Source organism: Lissotriton helveticus, chromosome 7, assembly GCF_964261635.1.
Source record: "Lissotriton helveticus chromosome 7, aLisHel1.1, whole genome shotgun sequence".
Lineage (NCBI taxonomy): Eukaryota > Metazoa > Chordata > Amphibia > Caudata > Salamandridae > Lissotriton > Lissotriton helveticus.
In genome coordinates, this window is record NC_136068.1 from 1024316398 (window position 1) to 1024343006 (window position 26609).

Consider the following 26609-nt stretch of genomic DNA (forward strand, 5'->3'; position numbering starts at 1 on the left):
ACTGTTTGTAGTCCTGTTTGATATATGTTTGGTCGTTACTTTTGCATTTGGTACTTTTCTGTATGGGGTTCTACAGATCCTTTCCACTATATTCTTTTCTGCATCCTATCTGCCATTTTGATATCCTCACTCACACAGAATCCTGTGGCAGTCCTTTGCAAAAACTTCTTGGAGCCTGAATTACTGTGGCGATAGGACAGAGGCCTTCTTCTTATTTTCCTGCCACTTAATGGTCTAAAGCCCTGTTCTTTCCATAACCACAGACATTGACTGGCCAGTGCAAGCCTTTGGTCTTCCATTCCACCATCTGATCTTTGGCATTTGGCGATCCACACAACCGGCCGCTCTTCTGCCATGCACTGTCCACACTCACCTGGCTTGCGTGTGGATCTTCTCAGTGCCTGCTCTTTGTTTCCTCTCCCCTTTGCGACTGGGACGTACACCACTTCTTCCTCTCTCCAGCATGCAGGCTTCCACCGTGTGCAACCCTAGTTAGTGAAGCTGATCTCTCCGGTTCTCCTTTGCTACTACCTGTTCCTTCGAATGGGCCTCCTTGGTACTCCAGATCCTGGCTCTGTTGTGCTACTTTATCTCTTCAAGATGTCTTGCTCTAGCCACATGGTTGGATCCTGGTCTGTGTGGTCTATCACTTCAGATATTAAATGTGTCCGCCTAATATTCTATGTAGGCCTTTGTCATATTTGAGGCTCCGGCACGTTTACATTTTAGATCTGCCACTGGCTTTAAGAAATCTATCAGATCTGGCTTTTATTAGGTTCCTGTGTGGAAATGCAAGGTGGTACATGAGTGGGTCTGGTGTACTGTATAAGCCATGCTATCTCAAGCTGCTCAGCTCTGCTGACTGAAAATCAACTAAACTTGATCGATTTGTAAGGTTTAGAGATTAAAGATTACATCAGGGTGCGTTGCTTTCATTTTGATGGAGAGGATAAAGGATAACTGAGTTTAAGGAGATGGGTGTTTGAGAAGAGGAAAGCTTAAAGAGCTGTTAGAAGCATAAAAATTAAAAAGTGAGTTATTTAGTGTAGCGGGTAAATATTGAGATTGTGGTTTATTTTATTTTTATGGAGGGCCAACCTTGTGAAGAGGCATGAGGAAGATGTTATAGCACATTTCAATACATACAGCCACAGAGGACCACGTGGTTGAAGTGTTCTAGACATATGACCGGATATTTCTCAATAGCAGTATGCTGGGTTGCAGCGTATAGTCTAAGCTGGGGCTGTGCCTGTAAGGTTCCAAGCAATGATAGTGCAAATGTACTGCATTAAAACATATGATAAAGTAAGCATAAGAAACACCTTCTTTATGCTTTGTAAAATAAGGGTACATGCAGGTGTACCAAAAAAAATTAAGTAAATCATTAATTGTGAAAAAAAAGTGTAAACATATTTAAGATATTGTTAAATAAGAATCTGGCTAGCATTAATGAACAATACTTGACCATTAAAACAGACCAGCAGAACATGAGGATTGATGTGGTTAAAAATCTATCTAAGTCTATACGACACACAACTGAGGATGAGTGTCAAGGAGGAAAGAAAAGTCACTATATATCTGCATTTACCATATAGTAAATTGTGCACTCAAAAATATTCGAGTATGGGCAGAGCCAATAGGTTTGACGTTGTAACTAGAGCTCGGTCAGAACCAATAAAAATGTATGCTTTAGTACAAAACAATTTAAAAAATAGAATTGATATGTATATACAATTCAGGGATGGGATACAGAATTGTGTGATTCCAGAACGTGCCTTTCTTATGTGAATTAGTCCCTAATGCATCCCTAATAAAGAAGGTAGTATACCCTCAATAGCCAATAGTGAGAAGGTGAGACGAAAGTATTCCTGTGGGCTGATTGAAGATATGATTAACAATGTCCCAAGCTGGAAGGTTCCGGAGTCAAAGAATAGAGAATGTATAGAATACAATATGCTTGCAATGAATGGTGCATTTTCCATCACATGATTAAATAATATTTCTTTTTTAGGTTTAAGACCACGTAGTCCCATTAGTAAGAATGCCAAAGAGCAAATAGTAACCTGAAATATTCAATTACTCTACAAAAATGTTTCCACACAATGTACTTTGCATAATTGGAATATTACTCAATTAGGAGCACCGGTACCCCCCTATTTCCCAGCATTGTTTAGATTACTTGCTGTAAAATGAGGTGGGCAGCCAGCAGGTCCCACTACTTGGTTAGGAGGCTTTAAATTCCTTTCTCCATTTCTATTTCAAAGAGGTGAACCCTGGTTCGCCAGGTCTTCTGCTGAAGTCCTGAATTAAATATGTTCTGCGACTGTGCATAGAGGGATGCGATCTGATGCAGTGGTGCATTGTGTTATAGCCTTTCTGGGAACCAGAGCTGCCTTTACTGTTGACTTGTAGAAGTGAACATATAGGTGAAAAGCGGGCCTTGGAGAAAGTCAAGTGAATTAGGTTTGAGCATTGTCCAGTAGAAGTGCACTGTGTTCATTGGATGTTAGATCTTCATTATAAAGCAAGGTTTGTTTTTCAATAGTTTAGAGCCATCTGGTGGTGCTGGTGGCTTAGAGACTGTCCACTATAGACCTCTACTGATGGCATATCGATTGACCTTATACCAGAAACTCCTAGTATGGGAAAGATGGTGATTTGGAGGACGATCCATCCTTTGGTTATGTTGAAAACTGGAGTATGGTATTATTATTATTATTATTATTATTTTATTTTTGTAAAGCGCGTAGTCACCCAGAGGTATCCCAGCGCTAGGGACCCTAATTCTGAAGTACGGTGGGCCAGGGACCAAGAGAAAAAGAAGGAGGTGGGGAGGGACAAAGATACAGAATAAGGAGAGGGCAGACAAATATGATTAGGGAAAGAGATGAGTCTTTAGCTGCTTCCTGAAGCGCAGATATTGTGGTTCAAGTCGTAGGTCACGAGGGAGCGAATTCCAGAGACGTGCAGCCTGGACCGAAAAACGTCTTCCTCCTGATCGGGCTTTCTTGAATCTTGGGGCGTTAATGAAGTTTTCTGCGTCTGAGCGGAGGGATCTTGTAGATTTATAGGGGGTGATGAATTTGCTAAGGACTGGGGGGCCTTGATTGTGCAGTGATTTATGGACAAGGCACAAGGCCTTGAATTTAATTCGCTCCCTTATCGGGAGCCAATGGAGGAGTTTGAGAGCAGGTTTAGCCGAGGTTCTGGCCGGGGTGTTTGTGATAATCCGGGCAGCGGTGTTCTGGATACTCTGAAGCTTGTTGAGGGTCGCTTCAGGGGCGCCCAGATAAATCACATTACTGTAATCCAACCTCGATATTATAAGGCCTTGGATTAACAGTTTTTGGGACTTGGGGGGTAGGAGGGGCAGGACTTTCCTCAGAGTTTTTAGGAGACCAACGCAGGTCCCGACTACCTTCTTAGCTTGAATATTGAATGAAAGATCAGAGTCGATCCAAACACCCAGACTTTTTACCTCTGTTTTAGGTTCAGGGGGAGGGCCCAGACAGGCTGGCCAGATGTCCGGGGAAAGTGAGATTCCTTTTGGACCAAGCAGAAGGACCTCAGTTTTCGTCCCATTTAGCTTAAGGGCTGATCTATTCATCCAGCGGTGGACCTGCGTAAGGCAGTTGAATAGGTCAGCTGTGTGTTGTCTGGGGTGGGACAGAGACACCACTAGTTGCGTGTCGTCAGCGTAGCTGACGACGCTCACTCCGAATGGGGTGATAACCTCCTCCAATGTGGACATATAGATATTAAATAATGTGGGGCTCAGGGAGGAGCCCTGAGGCACACCACATTGGAGGGGCATTTCGGAGGAGCGGGCGTTCTTCTCCCAGATCTGGTAGGTCCGTTGGGCCAAAAAGGATGAGAGCCAGGACAGGGCTGTGCCTTCCACGCCAACTCTTTTAAGTCTTTCAATGAGGAGTTGGTGGTCAACGGTGTCGAACGCCGCACTAAGGTCGAGGAGGATCACTGCCACTGATCCTCCCCCATCCAATAGCGCTCTGGCCTCCTCTACCGCTGCCAGGAGGGCGATGTCGGTGCCCTGCCCTGGTCGAAAGCCCGTCTGGGAGCTTTTTAGTTTATTATTGACCTCCAGAAACTGTGAGAGTATCCTATTGACTAGTTTTTCTGCGATTTTGCTGACTCCTGGGAGAAGGGAAATAGGCCTGTAATTGGCCAGATTCTCAGGGTCAAGAGATGGTTTCTTCAATAGGGCTTTTACGACAGCCGTCTTCCAACTCAGGGGTACAACTCCTTGTTGGAATGAGGCGTTGATCAGATGAGTAAGGGGGGGGATGATAGTGGAAGCTACCTCCTTGAGGATCCGGAGTGGAGCAGGGTCCCTAGGGGAACCGCTCTTCATGGAATTAAGCATGTTTCCTACTTCATCTATTGTAACTTGGCCCCACGAGGAGAGACAAGTAGGAGATGACGGGCATGGGAGAACGATTTCTTCACACGAGCTCGGGGGAGGAATTGAATCCAGAATTGTTCGGATTTTATCATGGAAGAAATTAGCCAGTTGTTGGCATTTCTCTTGATCGGCTTTAGGGTCGGAGGGGAATCCCGATCCCTGTTCTGGGGTTTTTAACAGCTCTTTCAGGATAACATATGATTCCTTGCTGGAGCATCCCGCCTCCTCTATTCTCTCCTGAAAAAACACGCTTTTGGCTTTCCGAATAGCGGTTTTATAGGATAGAAGAGAAGTAGAGTAGATGTTTTTGTTAATTTCCGATTTGTCTCGTCTCCAAGAGCGTTCTGTTTTCTTGCACTCCTGGCGCAGAACTTTGAGCTCTGGAGTGTACCACAGCGCCGGAGAAAGTCTTTTGGGATGTTTGAGGATTGCAGTTTTTGGGAGCAGAGTATCTAGAGATGAAGTAATCCACTCACTAAACTGTTTATCAGCCATGGTGGGGTCGGAGGAAAGCTCGGGGATGGAGTGTGCAAGGGCGACGGCCCATTCCTCAGGTAAGAGTTTGCGCCAACGTCGGTCAGTTACCTGAATTTTGGAGGTTAGGGGGTTCAGCGTGGGAATTTCCCAGGAAATAGGGACCAGAAAATGGTCCGTCCATGGGAGAGTCACAGGTGAATTGGTGGTAATAGTTGGTATATTGGTGAGGATCGCATCCAATAGGTGGCCCTTCATGTGGGTAGGCTCATTGTTCACCAATCGGATATTTAGTGCTGTTAGATCTTGCCGAAGGTCAGAGGCTACCCGATCCGCGGGGTCCATAAAGTGGAAGTTTATGTCACCTAGCATAAGAAAGTTGGAGGTGGACGAAGCTAGCTGTGATGCTGTTTCGACGACTGCATTGATGAAATTCCCGGGGGCACCTGGGGGGCGGTAGATTAACAGCCCTGCCAGGGAGTGAGCTGGGGAGGTTTGGATGGAGAATTGGCAGCTCTCGCAGTCATCAATACCGGCGTTGGACGTTCTACAAGTGAAATGTTCCCTGAAGATTATAGCTACCCCCCCTCCTCTCCCTTTGGGTCTGTGTAAAGCTTGGCAGAGATACCCCGTGGGGAGGGCCGTGACGATGTCCGCATCGGTGCTCTCTGATAGCCATGTTTCCGTTAAGAATAGTAGGTCGAGATCCTGCTCTAGGATTAAGAGATTTAGCTCAATCGCATGTTTAGGGAGGGAGCGGCAATTAAGAAGTCCCATCTTCACAATGGCTTTTGTGGATTTCCGGGGGGTCGGGTTGCAGCGCGAGCAATTCGAGAAGGTATTACCTTCAGTATGCGTGTGATAGCAGGCAAGGATTTTCTTAGGTCGAAGTGCGCGTAATGTATCTCCGGTATACATCACTCGATCTTGAGGGCCACCAGGCAGAGTCACTGGGCCTGGGACCGTCTGGACCCGGACGGGCCCAGACGGGCTTGCCTTTGGCGCGCCTTCGGCGCGCTGACGGCGCGCCCGCTGCGCCCGTCCGCTGCGCTCCCTGAACTGGCACATTATTTATAGGCGAGAGAGATGTTGTCCCGGAGTGGGCGTGGCCACCCAAAGGGGGCGTGTCCTAGCCTCCTCGCGGCCGGTAATGGCGGCGAGCGAGTGGCTTCTGTGTCACCCAGCCTTCAGATCGGCTGTTTTCCAAAGATACAGGTGAGTGCAGGGGGAGGGCGCAGAGTGAGTTAAAAGCAGAGATTCACACAAATTGTTAAAAATACAGTTCAGTTTAAGTGCTACGCGATGCTCCCGGCTTCCGCCTCAGGAGATTAGGGTAAAGGCTATGCGCTTGTGCGCTTTGTGGTGAATACTAGGTATATAAAACTGAATTGGGAATGTCAAAGGTTAGGGTAAGAGAAGGTTTGGATGATGCATTGAATTAAAAAAATAGAAAAAGTGTAAAAGCTGATGTTATGGGGCGATTGTCTGATGCATATGTTTAGATTGTTCAAGTAGAAAGGGCAGATGTAATGGGGCTATTTCAAACACCTTCTCTCTGTGCCACAAACAAAAACAGTTTGAGAACAAGCATTTACAATGCAATAGGTCTCGCATTAGGAAAGTTTGAGCTATTGGTATTGTAAATTACAATTTTTTTATTTATTGTATTGTATTGTAATTGCATTTATATATTGTTATGTGTTGGTTTTGAAAATAGCGAAATTAATAGCTTTGTCATTTACAATGCCAATAGTTATAACTTTCGCAAATGTGACACCTATAGCATTTGTAATGCAATGTGTTGTATTTACGTGAGTTACATGTATTGATATTACAAATATCAATGTTTTTTTTAATAATTAATACTTATTGTAATTTATAATGGCAATAGCTTAAACTTTTGTAAATAACTGTTGTGAAGATTATGTTCAGTGTATTTTATTGTGCCGAAAATCCAAGAACAGAAGTGAAATATTAACATTTTATTGTGACATTTGAAATAAAGCTTGAAACATTGAGAGAACATATTTGAACCAGTTGTTGTTGATGCTGTGGTGGCGCTGAGTGATGTTGTGGTGGCGACGAGTGGGGGCTAATGTGTGAGGGTGCAGTGTGTGAGGGTGCAGTGTGAGAGGGGGCAGTGTAATGAGTGTGTGAGGGTGCGAGGTGTGTGAGGGTGTGGGTGTGATTGTGCAGTGTGTTTGCCCTAAAGTAGTGTGAGTGAGCAATGTGTGAGGGGGCAGTGTGTGAGGGGGCCGTGTGTGAGGGGTGTGATTGTGCGGTGTGTGTGTGCCCTAAAGTAGTGTGAGTGAGCAATGTGAGTGCGCAATGTGTGAGTGCGTGGTGTGTGAGGGGTCAGTGTGTGAGGGGTCAGTGTGTGAGGGCACAGTGTAATGAGAGAGTGTGAGGTTGCGAGGTGTGTGAGAGTGCGGGGTGTGTGGGTGCAGTGTGTGTGGCCTAAAGTAGTGAGTGCGCAATGTGTGAGGGGGCAGTGTGTGTGAGGGTGCAATATGTGTGGGCTACATTACTGTGAGTGAGCAATGTGTGAGTGCGCAGTCACCAATACTGTGAAAAGCATATGCACTACCGAGGGTTAAGGAGGAGCGACTGCCGGAATGTGTCTTTGTTAATTAATTAACGTGGGTCGCAAGCTTAGTGCACAAGGTGAAAGTACTCACGATGTACAGTAGCGGTAAGAAAAGCAATTTTTTTTTTCTATAGAATGTAGTTAGCTGCTGCTTTTGTGGGCCACATGATTAATGCACAAAGTGAAAGGTTTCGCGATGTGTGGTACGATACAAAACCAGGCTAGAGTCATGCATGGGGAGTCCCAAGTCGTTGCGCCAGCTGAGCTCGCCTAAACCTAAATCAAAGAAGTAAGTGCTCGTGTGACAGGCATCTCAGCTACTGGAAACAAAAAATGTGCTTTACGATGCACGAGGTCATTTATTTATTTTTATGTATTGAATTACACAGTACAACTTTGAAATAACAATATTAACTGTTCTGCAGACCACAGATTAACCTGCACTGAAGGTACCCGTCAGCTGCCAAGTTTCCTAGGTCCACGCGAGCCTATTTAGGGCAGTCCGGGCGTTTTTCTTACAATCTGGTTCTCAGAGTCGTATTTAACCCAGCATAAAACCAATGCTACAAGTTCTAGAATTCTGATGAAAAATCCCAGGTGTGGCCTGCCTCGCTAATTAACTATAGCACTGTGCACGGCGCCCGCTCCAGGGACATGTGTTTGTTTATTCACATTCGTAGTGTACAGAGCAGAGCGGTACTGGTTTTGTGGGGGCTACAGCTAGAGGGATAGGCAGTAAAGATGAACACGGCTAATTTATTGTTTCGGGGCTTTACATAGCGCTTGAGTGCCTGAGTTGAATCACTTTGAGGCTCTGAAAACATACAGACATGAATAAGTTAAGCCATTCTCGGACCATAGGCCTGACTAGTGAACGTTGTGCATCAAAGGGTAGTGTCCTGGGGGGTGATGCTCTCTGTTCCCTTAAGCCCTCGCAGTGACTTCGGAAACTCCTGGAGAATCGTATATTTACTACAGAGGCGGGAGTCGCACAGGTCAGAAGTTTTGATTAAAGGGGCGTTGTAATCGCAGAACGGCAAAGCTGTTATAGCCAGTTTAATGCCTCGGGACACTGAAAGTCGCCTTGTCTTCTAATGTGCTTCATCAGCCTGCTACAAATTAACAAGGACTAAAAAAGATCAGCCTCGGCCGGTGCGGTCGGGTCCGGTCCCGGGTTACCGTGTCCCCCAACAGCAATAACAACAAGCACACACGTACCTGTTTTTCAGCTTATCGCGCTAAGCCATCATCTGATGCACATGATTAATGTGCTGCCAAAATCCAAGATCTACTGCGTATGTTGTCCTGGAGGCATGCAGCTGGGGGAGGGGGACGACAATGAGGGAAGAAGGGTGACTGTATATTAAATACAAGTCCCGCGGCGACCCGGAAGCTCTTGGCCGGCCGGCCAATCCGGTCGCGGCCGGCCAATCCGGTCGCGGCCGACCGGAAGTCCCGCCTCCCGAGGTCCGCGAGCTGCCGGCGCATGGAGCGCCCTGCCTGTCCGAATCAGCCCGGGTCCCCAGGAGGGGGCCGGGGAGAAGGAGGAGTGTTGCGCCTGTTGCGGGGCTCCTCGGACCTGAGGGAGCCCCGATTGTGAAGAGGAGACGAGATGCTCCGTGAGGCGCGGAGCGCGAGAGGAGCCCGCCGGAAGAGCGCAGTCGGTGAGTGGGGCCCAGGGCTGAAGTGAAGTGCGTGCGTGCCTGTGTGTATGCCTGGGAGGGGTGGGGGAGTGTGTGCGCGCGTGTGTGCGTGTGGGAATGTGTGTGCGCATGCGTGACTGTGTGATTGAGAGAGAATGCGAGGTAGGGGATAGTGTGCCTGTATGTGTGCCTGTATGTGTGTCGTATGCCTGCGTGTGCATGCGCGCGCCTGTGTGTGTGTGTGTGCGTGCATGCAGAGGGGTGGGGGCTGCCTGTGTGTGTGTGTGAGCAAGGGATTTGATTTGCGCATGCGCAGCTACCAGACGCTCGCTCCCGAGGTGAAATCTGACCTCGTCAAAGCGCGCGTCTGGTAGCTGTCCACTCTCCTGAATACGGGCCACATTAGGTCTGTAGCAGACTCTCAATGCTCACGCATTGAGAGTAGTCTGCTCGACCTAAAAAGGATTATTACTGTGCAGGGTGCCATGCTGTTTAATGATGGCGACATTTAGAACATGATTTTCCTCCATATGTTTGTGCTGTACTTAAGTGTTCTGAAACTAAATAAAAGTATAACCTGTAATACCATTTATGTCAGAGTTCACCAAAGCTATGTACCTTTAGCTCAGTGATTACCCATTGTCCATAGACTGACTGCATCTCAATTCCTGTATGGCAGTATCACAAGCTGAACAACTCTCTGGTCTACAACTGCATTCTCAGCATGCCTGTGGAAATGCTCACAATTGCCCAAAGTCCTACAAGACCATATCAATTGCATTATATGTGCTATACAGATTTCAATAACCAATAAGAACAGTAAATCATAATGTTAATTACAACTTGGCATATTTAGATAAACATGAAGTTGGTTAATTCACCTCACTAAAAAAGACCCTAGATTCAACTAACTAAAAGGGACGAGGGTAAAACGTAATTAGTTTCAAGAACGGAGAGGAGTGTGTGGTTGTAAAGTAAGAAGATACAATGGGAAAAAATGTTTTTTGGGTTAAAATCATTTTTATTGAGAATCTTGAGAATTACAACAAAAACGAAATAAAGAGATGGTGAACCAAATTAATAAAAGAAATAAACAGCAAGTGGACACTAGTGTTGAATCTGTCATTCTATATAATTGTAACAACATGACAAAGTCCTACATGTTTTGGCGGACCCGTTAGCAATAGAAATCGTAATATAATTATTCGCATATGCAGTGGTACAAGTGCCAATTTAAGAGTAAATAAGACATTTTACTTAGTTAGATCCTGCTATACCACCATTAAATTATAGTAAATAATGATAATAAAACCAATGGTTTCGTGTTACTGATAAAAAAGCTGCACTTGAGGGGAGTCTGAGATGTGCATTCTAGGTAATTATAGTGTATAATTATAGTGTATTGTTCGGCTAGAATACAGAAATCCTCAAATATGTCCCTTGGTGAATCGAATGTTAAAGGTTGTCTTGGGGGTTTAAAGATGAAGGAGGAAGAGTCTATAGCATTCCACATTTTCCTGTGGGCTGGGTGCCATTGGGGGAGTTGTAGAGTAGTGTTGTCGGCGCCTCTTAAAAAGATTAGCCATTCCTGCCACATCTTGAAAGAGACTAACTTGAAAGTTTTCCAGTTACCCATGATTATTTTGCCTGCCAGAGTGAGCATTAAATCTAATCTGTCCCGTTCATTGTCGTTTTGTATTCGTGGATCTAGGTATCCGAGCAAAATATATGAGAATATAAACATTTCCTAGCTATCGTGAAGGAAAGTTTCAATTCTATTAAGGACGCGGAGGCAAGGATTATACTTTACTCTTTCCTATTTATTGCGCAGCAGCCTTAAGAAACAAACCGCCAAAGGCTACGAATCCCATGATTCTTTGTAATGAACACAAAACAACCATAGACACAGTCCCATATAAACAATATCAAAGGACAGCACTTCCTCTTTCTTCGGGCGAAGCAACAGATCCAGCATTTCCATTTATAGTCTTGTTTCTGCTCAGATCCTGCAAAGACAAGAAGGAAGTATCAGAAAAAGGGAAAACATCTAGTATCCCTGTATGAACAATAAAGAATCCGGTCAATCAATCAACAAAAACATTGACACTCTAAGCATTAAAGCAGACTCCAAGCATTATCCGAAATCCTCCCAAAATAAGATACTTATCCAATACACAGACTGCAACTGTCTGGGAGGGACTGGACAGGAGTGCAATGGGAAGGATAATCCTCGCTTCCACGTCCTTAATAGAATTGAAACTTTCCTTCACAATAGCTAGGAAATTTTATATTCTATGTCAGGACCGAAGGCTCAGATTATCGTAGTTCAAAGCTGCTCGACCACCAGAGAAGTCATGCCCTAGATGGGTTTAAAATAGAATGCCTTAAAGGTAGAATCTGAGAACCAATCAGCCGCTTTAAGAATGTCCTCTAATCGCCCACCAAGGGCAAAGGCCTTGGAAGCCATGGCTCTCCTCGTAGAATGGGCTCCGAAGGCCATTGGATCAATGCCAGATTCCTGAAGCACCCATCTCACTCAGCGGGCAATTGTGGCGGCCGTCACCGCTTTGAAAGGTTTGAGTGAAATAAGAAGTTGAGAGACCCCTGGAGGTCTGTATTCATCTGTCATCATTTGGTACCCTCCAAGACGTCGGACCACACACAACGTTGGGTGACCCAGAAAAGCCGGGTAGTGAACCACCCTAGTATTAGACTTTGTGCGACGACCAACAGTGAACGACACCCCTTCTGGTGTGAACGTGTGCGCCGTAATTTCCATGGCTCGGACATCCGAAACCCGTTTGCATGAGATAAGACAAAGGAGCATTGTCAGCTTGCCTGTTAACTCCTTACGGGAAATATAAGAATTATCCTGCCAAGACTGCAGTAAACACAAAACTGAATTCACATCCCACATGGAGGAATGTTATGTTATGTTATGTTAATCAAGGATTTATAGAGCGCACAGCTACTCAACAGAGTGTCCCGGTGCTATGACAGAAAAGACGTGAGAACAAAAGCTACGGATACCGAAAGGGACCAATGATTTAAGGTGATTGTTGAAACATTCACGTTTTTAACTGCTTTCTAAACTCCAGAAGGGTCGTGGTCTGTCTAAGCAATAAAGGCAGGCTTTTCCAAGCGCGAGCCACTTGAACATGGAAGGACAGACCACCACAACGAGCTCTACAGAAATTCGGTGCCATGATCAAATGTTGGTGAGCTGATCTAAGCAATCTACGAGGAGTGTAAAAGGAGATTCTTTTCCTGATGTAATGTGCCCCCCGCCCATGGAGAGCTTTGAAGGCAAGAGTTAGGGCCTTGAAAAGAATTCTAGATCTGATCGGGAGCCAGTGTAATTTCTTCAGATAGGGAGATGACGGCGGTAAAGCAAGGCGTATGCCTCTGAACAACCGGTATACCAGAGGGTGTTCCCCTGAATGGGCATGTGACCTGCTGATATCGCCGAACGACTCGCATTGATCGAGCGATAGGCCAAACCTTTGTTGACTAATTCAGACAGGTAGTTCAATCAGTACATTTGTAGAGTGCACTACTCACCCGTGAGGGTCTCAAGGCACTGGGGGGAGAGGGGGCGAGGTGCTGCTACTGTTTGAACAGCCAGGTCTTGAGGAGTCTCCTGAAAGCCAGCAGGTCCTGGGTCTGTCGTAGGCGAATGGAAAGGGTGTTCCAGGTTTTTGCGGCAAGGTGAGAGAACGATCTGCCGGCGGCGGTCGCTCGGCGGATGCGGGGGACGGTGGCGAGGGCAAGTTCAGCGGAGTGAAGCTGGTCGTTCGGGTGTAGAACGGGAGTCGTTTGTTGTGGTCCCCTGGTCCAGTGTTGTGGAGAGCTTTGTGAGTGTGGGTGAGGAGCTTGAAGGTGATCCTCTTGTTGACAGGGAGCCAGTGCAGGTCTTTCAGGTGGGCTGTGATGTGGCTGTGTCGGGGGATGTTGAGGATGAGGCGTGCAGAGGTGTTCTTTATGCGTTGTAGTAGTTTCTGTACTTTGGACTACGGCAAAGCTCTCTACGCAGGAACCTCAGCCAGTCTACTGCTGACAAGGGCCTGGGTGACTGTCCTTCTGGTACCGGTGGGGATCTGTAGATCTTGCGGACCATGCAGAGAGTGTTGAAGCAGCAGGAGGAGGAGACTGCGTTCACCTGCTGGGTCATTGACAATGCGGAGTCCAGGATTACTCCTAGGTTGCGTGCGTGCTTAGTGGGCGTCTGTGCAGCTCCCAGTGTGGCCGGCCACCATGAGTCGTCCCAGGGGGAGGAGGTGGATCCGATGATGAGGACCTCTGTCTTGTCAGAGTTCAGTTTCAGGCGGCTGTTCATTATCCATCGATGGCCTTCATTCCTTCGTGGAGGTTGGATTTGGCGGTGGTGGGGGCCTTGGTGAGGGAGAGGATCAGTTGGGTGTCATCGGCGTATGAGACGATGTTGAGGTTGTGCGATCTGGCGATGTTTTCTATGTTGATCACTTCGGTCCCCACGGGATCACAACCCCGTTGTAAGCACCAGCTTGTCCACTTCCTCCAGGAAGACCTACATCGCTTGACAGTAGACTCTGCCCATGTCTTCCTGATAATGGATGAAGCTGTCTCCGAAAGGCCTGGGACTTCCCACCATCCCCTGTAATCCTCCAACCCATCAGATGGAGGTTGCCCTCTCAAACCAGAGTTCTCAGTTCCCTGCAGATCAAACGCATTTTCTGTTGGGGCAATCTGAGACATTGCCGTACCATATCGACCTCTAACCCAAAGAAGGTCAACTTTGGTGCTGGCACGTAAAACTATTTCTGATCGTTCAAAACCAGATTCCAAAGAAGATCCTGAGTCAGTCTGAGTTTGGCAATCAAAACGCTCCCCTCCTGGTGCATCAAAAGACTATCTTCCAGGTAGACTATGAGGCACACGGCTCGAAACTCGAGTCACTCCATGGCTGGTCTCAACAGCTTGGTGAAGCACCAAGGGGCCGATTATCGACCAAAGGGTAAACAAGTGAACTAATAAACGAGTCCATCCCATTGAAAGTGTAGGAGTCATCTGTGGGGTGGAAAAATAGAGACCATAAGGTACGCGTTCTTCTGGTCGAGTCGAAACAACCAGTCCTTAGGTAAGACCACATCTCTGAGAAGGTGAATACCTTCCATCTGGAAGTGGCGATACACCTCCCACTGGTTGAAATCCCAGAGGTTGACTACCAGTCTGAAACCCTTGCCTTTCTTCTCGACAAGGAAGATATTGCTCAAGAAACCATCCGAGTAAAGGGCTGCGTGCACAATAGCCCTTTTTTTGCAGGAGGTCTTGTATCTCTCTGTCCACCACCTGTGCCTTTTCTCTGGAAAAAACAAGAGGTGTGGGACGAGAAGTTTGGTGTGGGGTACCATGGAGCTCTATGTGAAAACCGCCATCACTGTCTGTAACACCCAGAAATCCCCTGTAATTGCTGCCCAATTGTGCCTGATCCACTGCAGCCATCCCCCCCCCACTACCTCTGGTCGAAAAAAAGGGGTAATCCTTACCGGTGGGTCCACCAGGTGCATTGTTGGCTCCATGGGGGTTGCCTTTCCCCCTGCAACCTTTACCACGACCTGTCAACGGGTAGAACCCCCTGAATTTCCGTTGGTTCTGCCACTGCAGGGGTCTTCTCGTCTGAGCCCTGTTGGGGTTGGTGATGGAAGGACGGCGGGAGTAGCACCTGATACCTCTTCCGGCCCCCCAAAAAAATTTGCTGACTGAATACTTTTTTAATCGATTGCTGGGCCTTATCCAATGAGGAGAAGGTATTCACGAAGCGAGACAACTCCTTAATAAACGGATCTCTGAAGAGACCTCCGTTCGCTACTGACCTAGTCTCAGTAGATGCTAATTTTCCAAAATCGAGGCTCAATCTTAATAAAAAACGAGCGTCCACACTCAGCAGATAATGCGCAATTCGCATTACCGTGAAAACAAAAGGCCCTTTGCTGCCAACCAGAGAGGATCGTGGGGTTTATGAGATGACCGGTCTCCTTGGCGTCCTCTACCATGTCCAATATCTTGGTAAGTGGCCCTAGCAAATCCAAGACCTTATCTTGGCAGGCCCACCAAGAGCGATCCACAACCTTTTTCGGATCCTTGATAAACTTGACAATGAAGGTGGCATTCTGCCATCAATTTCTGGAGTGCAAGCCACTTTGTTTGGCAGGGATGGCCGAGGGCACTCCACCCTAAAGCGACCACGGACCTCCTGGTCCATCAGCTTCCAAATACGGCTATTCACATAGGATGCCACGAGGTGTGCCGGTATCCAAACTGCAGGTAAGTAATTAAATAGAAAAATCTGGTATCAATTTATGCAGAACCAAGACTTCTGGCTCAGTGCCAGAAAAAAAAGCACCCCAAAGGAGGATCTAACCTACAGGGGCCAAAGCTGATATTTAACAGTAGGGAATGCTCCAGTGGGTGAACCGCAACACTGGAGCCAGAAAAGAGCAAGTTAATCCATACACAAGCAAAATCTCCATCTCCCACGAGCGCGCAAACAGTTGACAGCCTGCTACAGCCGGAAACTGTCAGACGCGCACTTGAATGGGAGCCGAGGCATGCCAAAAGTGCCAGGAATTCCCCCGTCCAATCCCGCTTTCTAACGAGGTTGGGGCTGCACCACGAAGAAGACGCAGGGAGTCGGAAAACTTGAAAAGGACTAATCATAGACGCACCGCATCTTCAGCCGAACATTGCTCCCCTACTCGAGGGCAGCCCAGTAGAAGCAACCGCAGACCAAGGGGGAAGTTCAAACAAACGTCGCAAGCTGCCCGGGATCCACAATGCGGTGTGGGGAGCGAAAATGCACATAAGAATTGGAACTAACTAGCAAGGCAGTACAAACAAAGCAATGTAAGTAAACTAATATCAATATTAAAAAGTCACTACCAAATATCGATCACTCAGCACAATTATGACAGAAATAAGTAATATCAAAGGAAGGCACTTATCTGGCTGCTGAGCAGCAAAAAAAGAGGAAGTGCTGTACTTTGATATTGTTTATATGGGGCTATCTCTATGATTGTTTTGTGTTCATTACAAAGACTCATCGGATTTGTAGTCTTTGGCTGTTTGTTTCTTGAGGCTGCTGAGCTATAAATATTTATTTAAGAAGTTTTCTATAGCGCTGGCCAGACCCAGGGGTATCGGAGCGCTTTACAGTAGGTACATAACAGATAATCAGATACAAAATAGAAGAGCGACATATCAACAGATGAGTGCAAAAATAAAGAGCAGCACATTGTAGTGTAGGTCATTTTTGCCTTCAGGGTTCTTCGGAGTTTTAGAGCTGGAGCAGACCTCGATGTTTGTTTGCTAATTGCCTCACGCTTTCCACTTCCTAGGGAGCGGTTGAGGGGCAGGATTTTTAGTTGGCTTTTGAATTCTACAAAAGAGGGAATGGTTCTGATGTGAGGGGGAATGGAGTTCCAAATTATGGGAGCGCTTCCAGTGAAAGATCGATCTGCAGTTTTTTTTCTTCTTCTAGTTTTAGGTGGGAAGAGTAGGAGGGAGTTTGAACTTCTCAGGTTCCTGGACTGGCCGGCTTTTATGAGTTTTTTCGCCAGGTACTCTGGTTTGCCGGTGTGAAGGGCTTTGTGGGTGAGGCAGGGTGTTCTGAGGCTAATCCGCATTTCCACTGGAAGCCACTTAAGTTCCTTGAGTGCAGGGGAGATAAGATCGAATATCTTGATACCGGTGATCATTCTGGCAGCCGCATGTAGCGTTGTTTTGATGAGAGCCAGATGTGATTTTGGAATTCCTGAGAGGACTGCGTTCCCATAGCCCAGTCTTGACAGTACCAGAGATTGGGTGGCCTGTTTGAGATCATTAGGCGGAATGTAGGGTTTTATTTTGTTCAGTAGTATGAGGTTAAAGAACGCACTTTTGGCTGAATTCTTAATGTGTCTCGTCATGCATGTTTAGTTTGGGGTCTAGAGTAATGCCTAGAGATTTGACAGTCCGCTAGAGTAAGATTTCCGTTGAGTGCATCAATGGCCTTTAACCATTCGGCAATTTGGGGGTTATCTTCCTTATTCAAGATGAGGAGTGTCTCAGTCTTATCAGGGTTTAATTTCAGGTGGTTGCATTAAGTCTTTGTATGTCTTTGAGAGAGGTAATTTCCAGATAGATCCGAGTATTGTCAGCGTAGAGATGGAAGCGGATGTTGGCTTTTCGAAGTAGTTTGGAGAGAGGTTTCATGTAGATGTTAAAGAGTTGCGGTGAAGGGGCGGTGTGGCCGACTGAGCTACGAAATGGCCGCTTAATCGGCGAGCTCCGCCGGCTGCTGAATTAATCCTGCTAAATCCTGCCGGTATCGATAGATACTGACCCGATTTCACCACCCACTGCCTTCACATGGTCCTGGGCACAATCGACCCGGGTTTCGTGACCCGGAGGGGAGAACTGCCGAGGATATAGGCTCCGGCTGATTCGACTGGCGCTGAGGCTTGTGGACGCTGGAGGTGCACCTCCGATGCTGACCGCTATTCGAGCCCGGGGACGCTCAGGCCTGCCGCTCGTGTAGAGCGCGGGTGAAAGATATTGCTGTGGCGGCTTCCGGGAGGTGAGATAATGTCACCGCTCCCTCCCGCTGGACCCCTGCTCACCCGTGGCTCACCCGGGGCACCTTTAAAAATCGCCCGGCTGTCTGTCGGCGGCTCCCGGCGGACTGGCGAGGAGACGAGCCGCCATTTTGGGCTGGGGCGTGTTGGCGCTGAGAGCGGCGGGGGTCTGTCTGCCCTGTGCTGCCTCCGTTGAGGTGAGCCGTGCGAGAGCTGCTGGCGCCGCATGCGGCTTCAGGACCCCACCGGACACATAAAAGGTACACGCGCCTGATGTGGCCGCCGCGCTCCTGTGCCTCTGCGTGGGACCCTGTCATCAAAAGCGGGTGATAGCGGGAGTAATACACGGTGTCCACCTATCAGGGAGCCGTTTCAAGCCTCTTAGAGGAGTTCATTCGGATCTCAACATACTGCCCTGCTGCGTCGAGGTCGGCTGTGCGCCCTTGGGTTCTGAAACATTCCAGTGCACACTGGACTTACCCTCTTGCTGCTTCAGTGCGCTAGGTCATGGTGGTGCACCTGGTGATAGCGCCTACCCTCTTGCGCGCTGCCCATTTGGTGTAACTGCGAGTGCGGCGCGGAGCCGCGCAGGGGAGCGAGGCCTTGCCGATTTTGCTGATGCCGCCTGGGTTCTACTGTGCCTCCTCTGTGGCCCTGCGGCGGTGCTGTGCTGGTGGTGATATCTGCGACCGTTCTGGAAAAAGTGTGTGGGTGCTTTACGTCATGGGCAAAGGCGATCCCCGCCAGCCGAAGCTGGCATTTGAGCAAAAAAAGCAAACCAAGCAAACTGAGCAGGATGCTCTGGCTGCAGGGGGGTCGACGCAAGAGGCACCTCCGGACATTGATGTAGCGGCACTCCTGCTGGAGGTAAGGTCAAGCCTCAAAAGCATAGATGCCAAACTCGATAACATGACGGCCCAATTAGACAATGTACGCTCTCAGGTGGCCACACATGAAACGCGACTGGACAGCCTGGAAAACAGATCCACGGAATGCAATGAATTCCAGCATGAGACCAAAACGCATATCAATAATTTAGAAACCAAGGTTGATGCTCTTTGCGCCAAGGTCGATGATTTGGAAGCTCGTTCTCGCAGAAGCAACATCAGAGTCACGGGAATTCCGGAGACCACAGCCATGGGGAGAATGGAAGTCTTCATCACCAACCTACTGCACGAGCTCTTTGACCCGGACTTCTCCCCGGTATTCACCGTGGAGCGGGCGCACAGATCACTGGGGAAACAACTACCTGTCGGGGCCCCGCCGCGACCGATCTTAGTGAAACTCCACTACCAGGACAGAGATCTGATACTGCGCCTAGCAAGAGAAAAGGGTAAAATAACGCACAAAGGTAACAACATTTCCTTTTATCCCGACTTTACGCCGCTGGTGCAGGCGGCACGCAAGGAATGTCTTCCTGCCAAACGGCTACTGCTCCAAGCTGAGGTCCCATACTCCCTCTTGTACCCGGCCAAGCTACGGGCCATGCATGATGGCACGGCACACCACTTCCTTGACGCCAAATCAGCGCTAAAATTTGCGAAACATATTTGTGGCTCTAAATCAGGGAGGAAAGCAGGCAATGAGATGGACAGGAGCGGTTCCATAAGTGACAATGACTGAGATGCTCTTGCCCTGCTGCGGAGTTGCATTTGGATGCGGGGTGGCTCCTGCCGCCTCGCACACGCTGGTTGCACTGGCTAAATACCCTGCTCCTGTAGACCTGTCTGGTGCATTGGGGTCAGCCCGGAACTTGGATGTCACAGCTCTTCTGTTTTTGTTGAATAATGTGGGCCCTATTTACTGTTCCTATTCCTATTGACTGGGTGGTGGTTGCAATCCGCACACTGAACTACCGGCTTATAACAATGCAGCCACCCTGTGCAAACAGGGGAGTATGCTCGGACTGCGATGCCTCCCAGGGGTGTCTCCCATGACTTCACAGTTTTACTGTTTCGCCACTGTTGGCGTACTTAGGGGGGCTTATACACAACCTGATTGGGGGGTTGGTGTGGGTGGGGGGAGGTTTGGGGAATGGGATAGTTTGGCTAATGGTCAGTGCCTAATGAGTACACACCAACGATGCATTGTACAGAGTTCCACACTGAGTCAATCAATATTCGTGTTCACTGACTCGAACAGGGGTCAATGGGTGTAACGAAGGTCTTAACATGGAACATTCGGGCCTTAAGGATGGTAGGAAAGCTAGATTATTGCACAGTTACTTTCCTGGCCACGATATCGACATCTGTTTTTTGCAAGAGACACATATTAACTCTACAGTTTCTTCAAGGCTTAGACACTCAAGATGGGGGTCTATATACTCGGCCATTTTCTCCAATTAAGCTAGAGGTGTCGCTATACTTGTGCGCAGGGGCATAGATTGGAAGGAACACACTGTGCTTAGCAACACACGCTGCACCTACTGATGCCCTCACGTCCTATCTAGACTCCATAGCGCTAGTGTGGTTTAACAATGCCCACCGCCAGTACATGGACCACCCTGTGTCGATCCAAGACATTGTCAGCACCATAAAAGCCCTCCCACTGAATAAAGCTCCAGGGCCAGATGGCTTGACTGCAGCCTTCTACAAAACGTATGTAAATGAGCTTGCCCAAAGGCTCCATGAGGTATTTGCCGAGGCGCTGGAGATAGGGACGCTGCCTGACTCAATGAGAGAAGCTATGGTCATAACGCTGTTGAAACCAGATAAAGATGAAAAATGCCTTGACTCCTATAGACCCTTATCCCTCATTAATGTGGATGTAAAAATATATGCAAAGATAATTGCGGACCGGCTACAGCCTTTGCTTCCGATGGTGGCCCTACCGGACCAGTCAGGTTTTATACCTGGCCGTGCCACTACGCACAACCTACGAACTGTATTCTCCCTACTCCACTACTTACATCCAGACGTGCAGGCGGCGGCGATATTTTTAGATGCCACAAAGGCGTTTGACACCCTCGAATGGCCATATCTATTCAACATTCTAGAGCGCATGGGCTTCAGTCCGCTGTTCATCAATCAGATCCGGTTGCTCTACATTGCCCCCAGAGCCCGAGTGCGGGTAAATGGCATGATATCTGACCCATTCATGATTTCAAGGGGGACAAGACAGGGGTGCCCACTTTCCCCCCTGCTCTTTGCCATCGCCATGAAGCCATTAGCAGCTAGAATCCGGCAACACCATGCAGCTAAAGGTATAGGGCTCAGCTCCAGAAGCTTGCTGATCTCACTCTATGCCGACGATGTCACCCTCTATGTGAACAACCCCGCGGCAAATCTGAATCCCCTTCTGAGAGAATTTGTTAAATTTGGTGGACTTTCTGGTGTTAACATAAACTGGTCTAAATCGGTAATGTTTCCGTTGACTGACAACACCGCGGAAGTGCACTTCGACTATCCTTTAAAGTGGGAGGCGGATGAAGTTAAATATCTAGGCATTTGGATTAGCCGGAACCTCCAGGACCTCTGGACCCTAAATTTTGGAAAGGCGGTGGCCGGTCTGGAAAGCAAGGTGGCAATATGGTCGAAACTCCCCCTGTCTATGGCTGGTAGGATAGCGTTGGCGAAAATGGTTGTGCTGCCCAAATTTCTTTACCTATTTGCGAACATCCCTATCCCGCTGACACCATGCTTTTTCGCCTGTTTACGGTCCCAACTACTGTCCTTGGTGTGGGCTGGAAGTCAAGGTAGACTCTCGTGGGCGCTATTGATGCTGACGCTGCGACAGGGGGGCATGGGTGCCCCTGACATGGGGCGTGGCTTAGCAGGCCACGATGGCGGCTGTGTCCTGCTGAGGCTCCGCGATCGGGCTAGCATCCAGCCCAGTTCCCGAGATCGCCGGGAGCCTCAGCCTACTGGAAAAGCACCTGGGACTCCCCACGTGCATTGGGGTGCCGCTCCAACGACCTCTGACAGCGGCGGACGGGCGACACAGGCCGATTCTCCGAAATCGGAGCCGGGCGCCTCAATTCAAGATGGCGGGCGCGGCTCCGTCCGGCGGGAGCGTACGCCGCCAGGAGCCGACCCAGTGACCGAAGACTCCAGGAGGTGGGACCGGCGACCGCCGGCGGGAGATCCCGGCGCAACAGCGAGACCGACCCCCCCGAGGTGCACACCAGACGGCACCTTCTCCTGATCCACCACCCCGGTGCGCAAGATGGCGGCCGCCGCACCAGGGCTCCACCGCACTGACGCTGCGACCTCACCGGGTGCCTGAACATTCTCCGCCATCACCCGCTCCGCCGCCGCGAGGCGCGGAGGACCGGCGGACGTGCTGCCAGCGTGGTGGTGGGCCATTCCAGGGCCGGCAAACGTACCAGCACAGCGGCGGTGAGTGGCCGCCTCTCTCCCCCCCCCCTTCCCCCGAGACACTTGGTGCCTACAGCCCCCCCTGCGACCTCGGGGGCTCAGCAAATTGATAAGAATCACTCCGCTGGCTAACTCGGGGACTCAGGGTGCCCCCGCGGCCCCGCAACGACCATCGGACCCAAGCGCCTGACCCTAAGATGGCGCCCGCAGAGGTCTGAACACCGCGAACAGCGCGAGCCTCACCACTGGGACCCCCTCGAACTTTCACCATCTGTCCTCTGGCCCTACCGGCTGCTACTGACGCTGGGCCACACGCCGAGGGAGACCCGCACGCCTTTGTCGCCCTGATCTAGCGCTCGTCCCCTGAGACGAGGGGAGGCCGCCCCAGACCCTGAGGGGACAGGAGAGACCGGCAGATGTTAAACTGCCCCCTGACCCAGCCACGTTGACCTGCTGTGCCCGGAGCACACGACCTCACCCCACGGAGCAGAGAGGATCCTCACGTGGTCAGAGCGGCCGGCTCCTGGCAACCACAAACCTCCCCTGACGCCCCTGGTGGGGGCTCCCCGAGGAGGAACAGACCTCGCCTTGGGCCTGGAAAGGACCGAGGGAACTGACCAGCACCCGACTGCCGCCACCCGGTAACACTGCGTGGCGACGACCTATCTCCCCCGGGACACGCAACGACCAGGGGGAACCCCCCCTCTCCCTCCTAGCAGCACCCATGGGGAAGCCGAGAGCCACACAGATGACGGCGGTCCCGGAAACAGCCGCCGAGAAGATGCCACAGACGAGAGCATGGACGCAAACCAACACGTCGCAAGCCGACCCTACGCTATCAGCGAAGCTGGACCAGGTGTTGGCAGCAATAGAAATGTCTCGCCTCTCGATGGAGGAGAGATTGGGCACCCTGACGACAGACATCAGCCTAATTCGGGATGAACACCGTAAACTGGCAGACAGGGTGAAAGAGGGTGAGCGGATTGTGACTGAACTACGACCAGCGGTGAAATCGCAGGAGGCAGACATGCAGGAGATCCTGCGCCGCGTGACGACCCTGGAGGAACGAACAGTGGATTTGGAGGGGCGCTCGAGACGCTGTAACATTCGTGTCCTGGGCCTGCCGGAGGGGATTGAAAACTCGGACCCCCTGACATACATGGAATCCTGGACTAAATCGTTCACCCCAGACTGCGACCGATCGCCGTTCTTCTCCATCGAGAGGGCCCACAGGGTCCCAGCCCGGGCGCCCAAACCTGGTCTTCCCCCACGACCCATGCTGGCCAAGTTCCTACACTTCCGAGACCGGGATGCAGTGCTCCGCGCGGCCCGGACGGCGGGCCCCCTGCGGGTGGAAGACCAGCACGTCATGGTGTTCCCGGACTATGCCCGAGAGGTCCAACAGCGACGATCCACGTTTCTGGAAGTCAAAAGACGCCTCCGCGCAAACGATCTTCAATATTCCCTACTGTTCCCCGCCCGCCTCAAGGTAATCCACAAAGGGAAAGCCCTCTTCTTCGATACGGCGGCGGACGCGCAGGATTGGACTGAATTTCATTGCCCACTGATCCCTAAACCCGGACCCCAGAAGACACGCAACAATGACTCCAGACGACCCAGGAGACGGGGCGCGAGCCATGGGCGATCTGGACACTCCAAGAGCCGGGCGTCCTCCCAGGCGGGCTCACCCGACCTCGCAGAAATCATACAGGAGCGGCGAGACGCCCTACGGGCGGCGACCGGACTGCACTCGTCGCCCCCGGCTTCGGACCTGGAGGGTCAGCCGCACCTATTCACTCCAGAGAAAGACCGGGACAGTGATGGAACTATGTCGGGAATTGGCCCAATCTCTTCCCCCCTCGTGGTGACACACACATTGGACGCTGCCCTAGCCAGCCAGCCTACCACCTCTTCGTGAACACCTGAACTGTCAACTGACATATCCTTTCCATGATTGCCTGTTGTAATGCGCGACATCTAGAAGCCTAGACTACTCTACTAGATAATTGCGAGCTCCAGCGAGCGATACACACTTCTCCTGCTAGAGCCCGACCCGCGCACAGGCCCAGCAGCGACACATGCTGCCACCCCCGCGAATTTCTGTTGGTTTTCTCCCCTAGTGGGACACTAGTTTGGATATGCCACCCCCAGTGACGTATCCTCAGAATTGGGACAGTTGCCCACCCAAGGTTCTAGTTGTTGTTAATTCCCCCAGTCCCCCCCCCACGTTTAAGGAAGCTTGGCGCGCAGGAACACACACGACACGCACACATGGGCGGCACACGGGAACTGTAGAGGTGCCCCTCCCCCGACCACGTCACCCTAGAAATGGCTGTCCCCCACTCTGACGTTAGTATCCTTACACTAAATGTACGGGGCCTACACACGCCCAGCAAGCGCTACTCTGTATACTCCTACATACGGCGCATGGCGGCCAACATTACGTTCTTACAAGAGACGCACATTAACGCTACTGAACTCATTCGCCTACAGGCCAAATGGCGAGGGACCATCTGCGCCACACAATATTCAGCGTTTGCACGCGGCGCATTAATCTGGGTGAGACCTGGTACTCCCTTCCGGGTGCTCCGGCGAGTAGTAGATAGAGAGGGCAGATATGCGCTACTGGAGGGAATTCTTGATGGGCAAGGGGTACTTCTGGGCAGCATATACGCCCCTAATACAGATCAGGACCGGTTCTGGGATCACCTTACGGGCGTCCTGGCCCAGTTCACCACAGTCCCATGGGTGCTGGGAGGCGACTTTAACTGCACACTAGACCCCTCGCTGGACCGCTCACATCCTACCCCCACGCACTCCCCGGCCCCCCGGCAGGCGGCCCTCTTCAAGGCATGGACCACACACTGGGCGCTCACTGATGTATGGCGACACCTACACCCACTGGCTCGCATCTACTCCTTCCACTCGATTCCACACAACCTTCGGGTCCGCCTAGACCGTTTCCTCTGCTCTGCTCCGATCCTCCCTAAGGTTACATCTACAGATTACCTGGGACGGATCCTCTCAGATCATGATGCCCACATAATACGGCTTACCTGGCGCCCCCCACATCCACCGGTCCCCACCTGGCGCCTCCCCAGAGACTGCCTGGCGGACCCGGTCTTTCAGGACGCGCACAAAACCTGCATACGCGACTACTTTATACACAACGAGAACACAGCGTCATCGGTACTAGTGGAGTGGGACGCGTATAAAGTGGTGGCGAGAGGAGAATGCATCAAACAGATAGTGGGGGTCCGCCGCACCTTAGAACGATCACTCTTAACGACGGAACAGGCTCTAGCTGCTCTCACCAAACGGCCTGACGACTCGGAGGAACACGCCGTACTCACGGCGGAGGCCAAAACGGAATATCAAACTGCCTGCGCTGACCTCCGTAAGTATAATTTCAGGGCATACGCCTCTCGGGTGCACAAAGACAGAGACAAAACTGGGGCGCTTCTGGCCTGGATGGCGAAGCAGGACACCGAAATCAAGCCGATCACGGACATTCTCAACCCGGAGGGTGTACTGGTGCAATCACAAGATGAGATTCTCCTAGCATTCCAACGCCATTATGCACGAGTGTACGAAGCCCCGGCATGCTGTACCCTGTTTACCGCGGATCAGTTTTTAGACCCTCTAACGCTGCCCACGATATCGGATTCCGACAAGCGCACATTAGACGCCAAGATAATTCCCTCTGACATCACCCAGGCGATGCGTGCCATGTCCCGAAATAAAGCACCGGGACTGGACGGCTTCCCACTAGAATACTACGCTACATTCTCTCCCCTGGTGGTTCCCCGTCTGTCACGGATGTTCGGGGCGTCACTCCACCTGGGGAAACTACCCCAGTCGCTACGGGAATCCGTGATTGTCACCTTTCTTAAGCCCCACAGAGATCCGCTTCACATGGGGTCATACCGGCCTATCACCCTCCTGTCGGCTGATTGTAAGATACTGGGGAAGATCCTAGCTGAACGTTATGCGCAGATCATACGCCCGCTGGTCCACCCCGACCAATGCGGCTTCGTCCCCGGGAGGAATACCTCCCAGAACCTTCGCCGAGTCTTCCATATCCAAGATCAGGTACGCGACAGATTTCCCCGCGCTGCCTGCCTCATTATGGACCTGGAGAAGGCGTTTGACACCCTCACCTGGCCCTACCTGTTTTCGGTCCTGCGTCGCCTTAATCTCGGCCCGACGCTCATGGCATATACCCGCCTCCTATACACCGACCTCACTACTCGAGTTCGTATCGGGAAACGTATCTCACCGGCGTTTGCAGTCCGACGAGGCACAAGACAAGGTTGCCCCTTGTCGCCCCTCTTGTTCGCGCTAGCGGTCGAGCCGCTGGCGGTTCGACTGCGTCGGGAGGGCGTGAACTGGGGAGTACCGCTTGCAGATGGGACCCATTGTGTGTCCATGTACGCGGATGATCTCCTCATATATGTCCGGGACATTGAAATGGACCTAACCCCCATAGGGGCCACATTGGCGGACTTTGCAACTGCCTCGGGTCTACAAGTCAACTGGGACAAGTCCGTGGTTTACCCCCTACACCCGGACCTA

At 50.3% G+C, this 26609-nt stretch overlaps 1 protein-coding gene and 1 long non-coding RNA gene across 2 annotated transcripts in view; one reads left to right on the plus strand and one right to left on the minus strand.

The window, feature by feature from the left end:
• The window catches only part of LOC144769587 (tetratricopeptide repeat protein 1-like), a 167283-nt gene that overhangs the window by 100182 nt on the left and 40492 nt on the right, over positions 1–26609 (plus strand). The window lies entirely within an intron of this gene.
• Positions 10144–26609, minus strand: part of LOC144769588 (uncharacterized) — a 133247-nt gene continuing 116781 nt past the window's right edge. The window contains exon 10 of the long non-coding RNA XR_013598726.1: positions 10144–11133. This is a non-coding gene — a long non-coding RNA (uncharacterized LOC144769588). The remainder of the gene's footprint in view (positions 11134–26609) is intronic.